This window comes from Colobus angolensis, unplaced genomic scaffold (genome assembly GCF_000951035.1).
Source record: "Colobus angolensis palliatus isolate OR3802 unplaced genomic scaffold, Cang.pa_1.0 Scaffold102, whole genome shotgun sequence".
Taxonomy (NCBI): Eukaryota; Metazoa; Chordata; class Mammalia; order Primates; family Cercopithecidae; genus Colobus; species Colobus angolensis.
The window spans coordinates 7292326-7303904 of record NW_012111142.1 but is presented as its reverse complement, the minus strand read 5'-3'; positions in this window follow the sequence as shown (position 1 = coordinate 7303904).

The window sequence follows — 11579 nt, the reverse complement described above, 5'->3', positions numbered from 1 at the left end:
GAAGTGAAAAGAGAGAGATTTAATTACCTTGAGCCTTAGTGCCTTCCCCACTGAGAGCAGAGAGTTCCTGGTGAGAGGAGTAGCTGAGTGCGGAGGTGACAGGTCGTCGTATGAGTGCCTGGGGACTCCTAGACATAAGCTCCGTCACCTTCCTAGGGCCAGACAACTTGACAAGGGAAGAGTTGGCTCCAAGGAGAAGGTGTGAACCTGTGTCTTTGAAAGGCCATGATCTGTGATGAAATCTGTTCGAGTGTGTCACCTGGGGAGAATGAGGCTAAGGCTGCCTTCCTGGCCCTTGCATGGCTGTGTGTAAATCTTCATGTTCAAGGCATATGGTGTTTGCATACACTGGTATCCACATTCTAAGGGGTATGCGCACCCACATACTGAGTCTCATATGCATAAGGTCATATGCATGCTTGAGAGTCTGTGTGTACATGTATCTATGGCCTGGGCACATCCTGCATGCATAAATGGGTTTGCATGTGAATGCTGCTTCTGTCTCCATGGGCAAAAATGTGCATCTGTGTCTCTGCACTTGGCCTGGTGGACATGTACAGATGTGGATGGCCATGTGGACCCACCTGTGTGAGTCCATGGCATCAGAGATGTATGAATTCTGTACATGTCCTTGCCATGTGTTTCAGTAGAGTTTGAGAATCTGAGACAGGCTGTGGGGCTGTCCACTGGGACCATCTGTGGAGCTGGGTCTCCAAGATTGTGGGTGAATGCCCCAAAGCTAGGAAGAGATGGGAAGGTTTGCATGAGAGAATCTGAGCTCACAGCTCCAAGCAAATGGATCCTGTATCCAGCCATAGGGGTCAAGGAAGACTAGATACTAAAGGACAGGAGGTGCAGAGCCTGGGCTGTCAAGAGGAGAGTTGAAGGGCAGGGAAGAATACACTGCAGAAATGTGGAAGCAAAGTGCTCTGGCCACCAATCCACAACTGCCAAGCAGGCACAGGCAGAACAGCATTTTCGTCGTTTAATTAGAGATGTTTCCTTAAAGGTATCATACCAGCTATACTATGTGTATGCATGGAAGACATCAGTGTGTGTATTGTTGTGTATACATTGAGGTCTGTGTTTGTACAGGTCCTTCCCGGGACTTGACATATGATGTGATTGCACGTCAAGGATTTCCACTGTTACTCGGACAGCATTTAGACAGCACTTACTGTGTGCATGATGTGTTTGGCAGACAATGGAATGAAGTGGGATCATGTCCTCTGTCCTTGAGGTTTTTATATTCAAAATGGGGCCAGAAACAGAGAAATATGCAATGCAGAGAAAAATTATAAGTAGCATAAATAAGATGGGTAGGAATTCTGCCTAGACTTGTGTTTGAGCCTGAACTTGGCCTTGTACTAGCTGTGTGGCCTTGTGAATGTTATTTAACTTCTCTGAGTTCCTTTTCTCTCATCTATCAGACATAGCATCAATATAACACCAAGATATAGCTCTAGGTTGCTGTGAGAATTAAAGGAAGTAATATATCAAAGGCACCTAATAAAATATAAAGTACAAAGCAAATACGATGGATGTGGGCTTGCTCAGGCAGGCTCCTTGGAGGAGGAGGTGAGAACTGACCAGGGTGATGGGCAAGGCTAACCCGAGCCCAGGAGAGGATGCGACCATTCTAAACTCCATATCTGGCAGCCCTTGCCCTCACACCTCAGCAGTATCCAAACACCATGCTTCCTCTAATCACTGCATACCGGGGCAGCAGAGGACCTTAGAAACTTGAATCTAACCCATCATGTTGCTAAGGCAGAAACAGCCTCAGAAGAGCTCATCAACATTTCCAGATAGTTTGCAGCAGTAGCTGACACAGTGTGAGGCACTGTGCTGGTGCCTCACATTCTCAGCCTGGCTTATTGGCTGAGCTGTTGTTAACCAGTATGGTATCTTTATCAAATAAGAAAAGTACCCGCCTCTGGACAGGTGCAGTCCATCAGAAACTCGCATTACAAGCTGTAAGCAATTTCATGTGAATGCAAACTAGAACACTGTGCCTCCTTCAGGCAAGCACAGCCCCTGAGCCCACCACTGGTCACCCAGTCACAAGGTGGACTGCAGTCCTCCTCTCCTCTCAGGCAAGTGCCCTGCATGACCCTAGAGAGTGGCCCTCCCTGGGTTTGAGCCTGGCTGGGGCACGGGTCAGCCAACATGTAGGCACTGATGATGCGGCAGGAAATAGGGCATCGTCCTCACCCTCACAGGGACTCTCAGTTTATTGCAAGAAATGAAAACAACAACAAAACGTGCAACCAATCACTGTAAAAAGTTCCATGGAAAGGGAGGCTACAGGCTCAGAGGAGGACCCCAAACCAAGCCTCAGGGTCAGGAGCAGCTTCATGGAAAGATGGTGAAGGATTCAGGACAGAGTGAGGTGTAGGTATATTTGGCACGCAGCAGCGGTGGGAGTACAGGGTTTTTACATTTTGATGCAGCCTCATCAAACCAATGCATTGAAATGCCCCCTAAATAAAAAAGGATCCATTAAAATAATAATAGGTACCATTTATTGGGCACTTACCATGTGTTTTCATTCATGTACTTCTGTCACAACCTTAGGAGACAGGAACCGTTATTATCCACACTTTCCCACGAGGAAACTGGGGGGTTCAGTGCCTTGCCCGTGGCACCCATGGTCAGTGGCAGAAATGGGGGCTGCTGCGAAGCTGTGCCCCTCACCACTACCCGATGCCACCTTTTCTCAGGACTGTTTCCCTTGGCAGAGCCCAGGAATAGGAGCTGAAGCAGAAGCCAGATGTGGAGGGATACCAAACCTAGGGGAATGTGGTGGCCACGGAGAATATTCCTCTCAGATACTCAGCTTCAGGGAGCATGACTGCCCAGCGGTTCCCACAACTGCTTTCCAAAATCCAGCACAAACACTGTCCTGACTGCCCCTGGCCACCCCCAGCCGATGGAGGAGCAGGGCAGGGATAATGAGGAAGGGGCGTTCCTAGAGACCTGGGACCCCTCTCGTGGGCAACCTTGGCTCCAGGACTCCCAGACAGCCCTGCCAAAGTTTCCATAGGATTGTCTAAAACACTTCCCCCATCCTTCCCTCCCCTCCCTTGCTCCTTCGCCGGGAGTCAGGTCTGCATCGTGGACTTGTGGCTTTTCCAGCCTCCCCTGGTCTCCACATTTTCCCCCACAGGCATTTCCTCTAACAGATTTCTTGCGTGTTTAATCCTGTCTCGGTTTCTGCCTTCTCGGAGGGCCTGGATTAACACAGATGTGGGTGGGTAGGTCTGTGTGGAAGCAATGTGGGGGCCCAGGGGAGGTCCCTGAAGCCAAGGACTCAGAGCTTGGAAGGCAGACGAATGGGATGCTTGGGAAGAAAGTACAAGCGGCTGTCACGGGAAGCCCTGACACTCTGCTCTCTTTCATCTTCAGGCCTCAGAGAGGCTGCTCTTTCTTGAAAGGAACAATCCTCCTCCCCTGCCAAACACCCTCTTGTCTTCCCTCCACCTGCCCTCACCTGGGTCTCATCTGGAGGTCATTCTTCCAGGAAGCCTTGACATTCCACACGGGTGATGTTTCGCCTCCTTTTACCATCACAGTCCGGTTGACCAGCGCCTGTCCCATAACTGGTCTGTGACTGCAGAGGGAGCCGTGTTTGTGCATCTAAGCCCCCACTAGTTGGGGGGCTCCTTGTGGTGGGTGTCAGTCTGAGCCATTCATCACTGTATCCTAGTGCCTGGCGCAGTAGTGCCTGGAATGCAGGTGTTGTTGAATGAATGAATACATGAATGTGTGAGTGAGTGGCCCCACAGCAGATCCGCGGCTTGCCTTGTGTGACGCAGATACAGTGCACGGACGCAGTGCCTCCCAGGGGACAAGTGGGACCAGAGAGTCTGATATGAACCTGACCCTGCTAATGAGCAGGTGGGTGGCTCTGGCCATTCTCAAATGCACTGAGCGTTAGTTTCCTTATCTGTGAAAAGCAGTGATAATGCTGAACTCTCCAAGTTGTGAGGATAATGCCAAACTTTTTGCCTGAAACATATAACAAAGTGGCTGCCACTGTAACAGGAACTCAAACACGTCAGGCCCTCTGGCCTGGCCCCCAGCTGCCCCACTGCAGACCTATTGCCCATATGTAGCAGCGCTCAAACCAAAGCACAATGTCTGCTTTTTTGATTATATTGAAAAAATAATTACTTAGGCTTTGCCGTCTGCACTACCTGCCATCTCTCTCCCCAGTCCCCGTTTTCTCTTCTCCTGATTATTAAAAACATAATAAACACATATTGCTCCCTGGCTACTGTCATAGCCACTGGGGATTAAGAAATAAGGAGATGAGAGTCTTTTTTCTTAGAGCTTGTGGTCCAGTGAGGGTTGGGGAGAGAAAGAGAATAGAAACAAACATAAAAATAAATAATTGCTATTCGGTGCAGTAAAAGCCACAATAGACTAAGACTCAACTGCTGGCATGTGACAACATATATCCGAAATTTCCCAGAACATAGCCAATTTCAAATTATTTTATTATTTTTCACTCGAGGCAATTTGTTGGGTATGATTTAATATATTTTAAATTTTTATTATGAAATACTTCAGGCATATAAAAAGCAGAGGTATTATGAATAACTGTGTAGCAACCACGCAGCTTAAAATACAAAATCTGTTTGCATTTTTCTTTTTCTCCTCAGTGGTAACCTCTCTCCTGAATTTGGGTTTATCTTTCATTAGTGTGTTTTTGGGTTTTTTTGTTTTGTTTTGTTTTGTTTTTGTTTGTTTGTTTGTTTTGAGACGGAGTCTCTCTCTGTGCCCAGGCTGGAGTGCAGTGGTGCAATCTCGGCTCACTGCAACCTCCACCTCCCGGGTTCAAGTGATTCTCCTGCCTTAGCCAAGTAGCTGGTACTGCAGGCGTGTGCTACCACATCCAGCTGATTTTTGTATTTTTAGTAGAGATGGGGTTTCACCATGTTGGCCAGGATGGTCTCAATCTCCTGACCTCGAGATCTGCCCTCCTCGGCCTCCCAAAGTGCTGGGATTATAGGCATGAGCCACCGCACCCGGCCCTTAGTGTGTTTTTATGCTTTTGTCACATATGCATTCATCTACAAATTATATATGACATTATTTCACGAGTTTTAAAACTTTGTATAAATGTTACATACTGTATGTATCACTCTGCAACATTTTTGTTTTTGCTCAACATTATGTTTTTGAGATGTATGTATGTTGATGTCTATAACTCTAATTCATTCATTTTTGACTGCCGTATAGTATTCCACTGCCTGATGATATCATAGAATTGATCTGTTTCCCACGTGACAGACATGTGGGTTAGAGAAACAGAGTCACTGTGTCTTTCCATTAGCGTTCTTCAGGAAGTAGACACCAAGATGGGATTAGCTGTGCATGAGATGTAATGGAGAAGCTCTTGTGCATGACAAAGGAGAGGATCAGGAGCAGGCAGGGAGAGCCTTCAGACCATGATGTGGGTCTGACATGCAAGAAAGCAGAGTGGGAAAGAAGGAGAAGGAAGTAGAAAGAGCTGTGACTACAGTGCAGTTGTAAGAAAGTTTTGGCCAGGTCAACAGGGAGTCCTCAAGCAATATTAATCCATGACACCATCTCATGTGCAGCTGGAATGGCCCAGCTCTAGTGCCCCTGCTATATTCAGTTACTATGGGTCTGAAGGTGTGGCAGCTGGAGCATTTGTCAATCATGCAGTCCACAGAGGACTCACTTGAAGAGTGATCTGAGTGGTACCCCTCCATGGCCGCTACACTCTATATTTATCCTCTATCTTATGAAAAGAAAAGTGAGATGTTAGAGAAGGTTATCACAGGACAGTGTCATTAAAGTTGGGTCTTAAGGGACTGTCGCAGGCATCATTGCTGGCCAGCAGTCACAGCAAGTCATTTTCATTTATTTTTTGTATCTATGTTGAGCTCTGCTGCCAGGAATCTGCCATCAATGATCCAAGAGACTCCATGGTAAGGCTTTGGAATCACACAGACCTGAATTTTATTCTCATCTCAGCCATTTGGGCATTGCATAACATTGTATAAGTCTTTTCACTGATGTAGGTCTCACTTTTGTTATCTGAAAAATGAGGATGGCCAGACCTATCTCATGCAGTTGTTATGGGGATTAAAAAACATGATGTAAGCATAGAGTCTGGCACCCACAGTAGGTGCTTTTAAAAAAAGTTAGTTCCTTCCCCATCCCACTATGACATTATTAGGGGAAAAGAGATCTATTCTTATATATAGTAACTTTTTTCAAACTGAGAAGTGTTAAAAAACTTAGGGCCTTAGTTCTGTAAACTCCAGTTATCTATAGCAATCGGGGTGAATCAGAATGATCTCCACTGAACCTTCTAATTCACACCCATCACTCTTTCTAAAGCAGCAATTTGTGATTAATCTCACTCTAGGGCTAAATCAGTCCCAAGCGCTTCCAAGGCACTTGATAAAGAAGCTCTCTGATTTATAGCAAACACCATTATTGAGCGGTGGCAGGGAGAAGCCACTGGGGATTTGTCTTGCTGGAAACTCTCTCTGTTGGAACCATTTCTTCTATTTTCCTGGGTAAGAGCTCAATTTATTTCAAAATAGATGGATGGAGCTCCTTGGTGAGGTAGGAGGAAGAGAGGACTTAGACAATTTTTAAAAATAAATTATAATACTTAATATTTTAAATTTGTGAAATTCTTTCGGCTTACACAGACATCAGGACTTGATAGAAGGCTAGGCATATAGTAGGCCTTCCATAAATGTTTGTAGAAGTGTACAGTCATCTCATTTACTCTTCACAGCAGCCCCAGGAAGTACACTGAGGCCATTATTCCCATTTGACAAAGAGGGAATTTGAGGTTGGCAGGTATGAAATAGCAAAGCTGGGACTTTCTCTTTATTTATTTATTTTTATTTTTAATTTTATGTATTTATTTATTTTTGAGATGGAGTCTCACTCTGTCACCCAGGTTGGAGTGCAGTGGTGCAATGTTGGCTCACTGCAACCTCTGCCTCCCGGGTTCAAGTGATTCTTGTGCCTCAGCCTCCCAAGCAGGTGGGATTACAGGTGTGCAGCACCACATCCAGCTAGGGTTTTGCCACGTTGCCCAAGCTGGTCTTGAACTCCTGACCTCAAGTGATCCACCTGCCTCGGCCTCCCAAAGTGCTGAAATTACAGGCATGAGCCAATGCACCTGGCCAGACCTGGGACTTTCATGCAGATCCAGGCCTGATCCTTACCCTTCACCATGCCATCACCCTCAATGGTCCAGGAGCAGCACTATCAAACCCATTCCTGGAGCACAGAGGTCTGAAGCACTGTCTCATCACCAAACTGGAAGTCTGGTTAGCCAAGACTGCAGTTTCTTTTTTGCCTATTCTTTGTGCCCATGTGGTTCTATTCCAGAACACATTTATGATACATTTGCGTCTCACACGTGGTCCGTCTTCCTGATTCCTGTCTACTTAGAGCCTGGCTCTCCTTCCAGTGACCTTCATGAATGGCTGTCTTATCTTTACTTGAGCTTCTCCTATGACTGAGAGCTCCCTACTCAGCTGCCCAATGTCAAGAGCTCTTCTTACTTGATTGAACCAACCTACTGCCCCTGGAATGTAATTCCCCTGGACTGTATAGACTTGGATACAGGCAGAATCGTAGCAGCAAAAGCTTATTAGGCCTTCCCACTTATGAACTGTGTGACAGAGGGGAAGGGATTTCATTTTTTTAAGTCCTGGTTTTCTCAATTATAAAACGGAACCAATACTATTTTATCAGTAGGAAAACTTGTAGGTGCAAGTAAGAGAATACCAAATTAATAGTGGCATAAATAATAAAGACATTTAATATCTCACTTGACAAGAAGTTTTGAGGCAGGCAGTGCCAGCACTACCCCAGCAACCCAGTGCCACTGGGGTTCTGAGGTTCTAGGTTGGTATCCCTGGGATTTCCTAGGCCATCATATCTTCACACAACACTTAGAAGGCAAGGATAAAAGACATAGGTAAAAACAAACAAGCAAAACAGACTTTTCTGTGACCTCTCTCTTCTCAGGGAGGAAAATATTCGCTATTCTTGGAAAGTACTTGACTTTGCTTTCTTTCTTATTCACCAGATATAGCTACACACCTGTTCCTAGACCTGGTCCTGGCTTAGGTGAATAGCATTACATAATTGACTTAGACATTCATGATGTCTCGGGTAGGGCATATTGCCACCTAAACAAAATGACGGCTTGCAGAAAAAGAAGAGGAAGAGTGGCTGTTGGTTGGTGACATGGTTTGGATCTGTGTCCCCATCCAAATCTCATGTCGAATTGTATGTAATCCCCAATCCCCTTTTTGGAGGTGGGGCCCAGTGGGAGGTGACTGGATCATGGGGCAGGTTCTGATGAGTGGTTTAGCACCCTCCCCTCTGTGCTGTTCACGTGATAGAGAGTGAGTGAGTTATCACAAGATCTGGTTGTTTTAAAAGTGTGTAGCACCTCCCCCCCGCCCTGCTGCCGCCATCTGAGGTGCCTTGCTCCCCTTTGCACTTGTGCCACGATTTTAAGTTCCCTGAGGCCTTCCCAGAAGCTGATGCCACCATGCTTCCTGTAGAGCCTGGGGAACCATGAGCCAATTAAATATAGTTTCTTCAGAAATTAGTCCAGGTATTTCTTTTAGCAATTCAAAAACAGACTAATACAGCTGGGCAACAACAGCATTATTGGAAAATATATGCAAAGTGTGTTTAGTAGAGTTCCCAACACCTTCTGCTTCATAAATGTTGACTATTACTATTGCCTACTATTATCATAAACTTTCATAAAAAGTAACCAGGGTCCCTCTGATCATCTCTTCTCCACCTAGGACTTCTGTTCACCTTCAATTATGCCCTATCTTGATAGTCACGCTCCTTGGAAGAAAAAGACACCCTGGGTAGGGCTATCTTATTGCCTAATCCCATGGAGTATTACTCACGTGTTACTCCAGGAGAAGGTACCCTCTGGAGGTGTGACTGCTAGCCTCAATCCTGAATAGGAGTAAAATAGTTCTTCCTCATCTGTCTTCACTATTTCATCTTATCTGAGATGTGGCCTCCCCTTGTCCTTGGTGTATTTGGTCCTGATATAACTTCACAGTTTTTATTTTGTTGTATTTTTGTCATTGGCACTTTTCATAAGTCTTGCTTAGAAACTTAGCCTGAATCAACCTCTTTTCAACATCGTGGGTAAAAGAGGGAGAGACGGTTCCCTTCAAGTGAGTCAGTGACCAATTGTGACCCCTGAGCTTGACCATGGGTGCGCTATCTGTCCTTCTTAGGTCAGTGGTGATGTGGGGAGGGGGCCTCCCCAGCTCTGCTGGGACATTTGAAATAGTTAAAAGAAAGAGACCTCACCAGTAGAGGACAGAAAATCCAAGGTGGGTAATGGCTGGTTATTACTTAAAGCTATCTTGAGTAGAAAACAAAAGACTGGATGAAAACCCTTTCTTATACTTGTCTCTTGAAGTTCTCTGCCTTACAAAAGAATCTCTTAAATAAATGCAGTCCTGGCAAGAAGTGAATATGCTCTCAGGCTTTGGCCCCAAAATTTTCCTTTGTAAATCACGTGAGGAAGTAGGTGGAGCATATACCACAAAGCAAGAAGCAAAGAGGAGCAGCTAGCAGTGGCCACTCACCATGTGCCAGGCCCCTACAGGCATAAACCCACTGCCTTCTCAGGGTGCTCTATGGGCAGGTGCTATTGAAGATTTGTTAAGAGAGGAAGTACTCCCAGGAAAACAAAGTAATTTAAATGACATTTCCCCGCACCGCACTGTATTGCCATGCTTTACAAACCATCCAACCAGCCAGAGCCAACCTCCCAATGCTTAATGCTTCCGAACGGCATTTCATCTGAGACCCAAGAGCTTGCAAGGCCAAGGTAAGTCTTACCTGGGAGGCCTGAGTCAAGTCACTCAGACTCTCTGGGCTCGATTTCCTCATTCATAAATAACATGGGACAATTTTATCTGCCTCACAGAATTGTTGCGGGAGTCAAGCAAGCTACTGCATGTCAAGTGCTTTCAGAGCTTGGTTTGTAAGAGGTCTCAGTAATGAATGGTGGCCATTATTATTGCTTTTGTTACTGTTCTTACTGTTGGGGACTTGATCTTACCAAGCCCTAATGACCCCATCTCCAGAACAGTCTGACCCAAGGACGCTCTGCAGAGAAAGTCTGAGCACCGCCAAGCTTGCTTCCTAAGACTGGTGTGTCTTCCCAGCCTGCGTTTCCTTCACATTTCAGCTCCGACAGATTCCTGTGTTCTGGATGAAGTTGTTGAGCGCTAACTCTGCAATCTGTTCTGGCTGTTCAATAAACTTCTCTTCCCGGACAAGCTGTCACACGCATGTAATTATTACTTTATGCCTGGACTTTGATTTCTGAGTCAAACTTCTACTTCATGGTGGCTTTTAGGGTCATTCCCAATCCAGAGCCTAGGAATCACCAATAAAGTATCAAGCTTTCCTGTGGAGTGTGGATGAAAAAGATGAGGATGAAAGAGCTCCTGCCCTCAAGGAGCTTTCAGGACAATAGCCAGCTTGCAGCACAATGGGGTAGCTGCAGTAATACAGCTCTTTCCATTGCCACAACATACAGGTGACGATAAACTGAGCTTTCAAGAGGCTTAGTGACTTGGTGGATCTCACAGCTGGTAAGGAAGGCAGGATATGAACTCAGAGCTTCTGACCTTGAATCCTCAGTGGTTTCCTAAACTATAGGTTCATGCAAAAGTAATTGCCTTTTAAAAAGTGCCATTTAAAGGTAATGACAAAAAAAAAGAAAAAAAAGCAATTACTTTCACACCAACCTAATAGTTCCCCCTGGGAGAAGGAGATGGTTCATTGTGATGAGCTCAAGTCAAAGCTAGTGGCCCATGTGACTTTAGGTAGCTATTAAGGTCCAAAAAGTGTCCTAACCCCTGTGTCGCCAAGGGTCAACTGTATGTTCCTGAGGCTGCTGGGCCTTTCTCATGAATACCTTTTAGTTAGTTGATTGGCTTATTGCAAAGGGGGCTGGTGTTGAGAGATGAGATCATGGAAAGTTTCAGGGACTATGGAGCAGGATAAATGCTCTAGGCATATGAACAAAGCAAAGATCCCCAAAAAATGTTTCCCACGTTGCCCTGCCAATTGCTCTCATTTCTTGTGTGTGACGGGAGGTGTATTAAAGACAGTGAAAGCCTTTGAGTCTCACAGACCTAGCTAAAGTCCTGGACTACTGTGTGACCTCGGTAAAGTTACACAGTCCTGTGAACCCCCATTCTCGGATCTGTAAATTAGGAGAATAAAACATGCCTCACAGGGTTGCTGTGAAGATTAAAAGGAAGGAAAAGTTGTAGAATCTTGCCCCAGTAGGGCTCAACAAATACTAATTCCCATTTTCCCAGTCCATCATCTGGCAAATAGATTGGTGATTCCGAAGGGGGCGGAGCAAGATGGCCGAATAGGAACAGCTCCAGTCTCCAACTCCCAGCGCGAGCGACACAGAAGACCAGTGATTTCTGCATTTTCAACTGAGGTACTGGGGTCATCTCACTCAGGAGTGCCAGACAATCGGTGCTGGTCAGCTG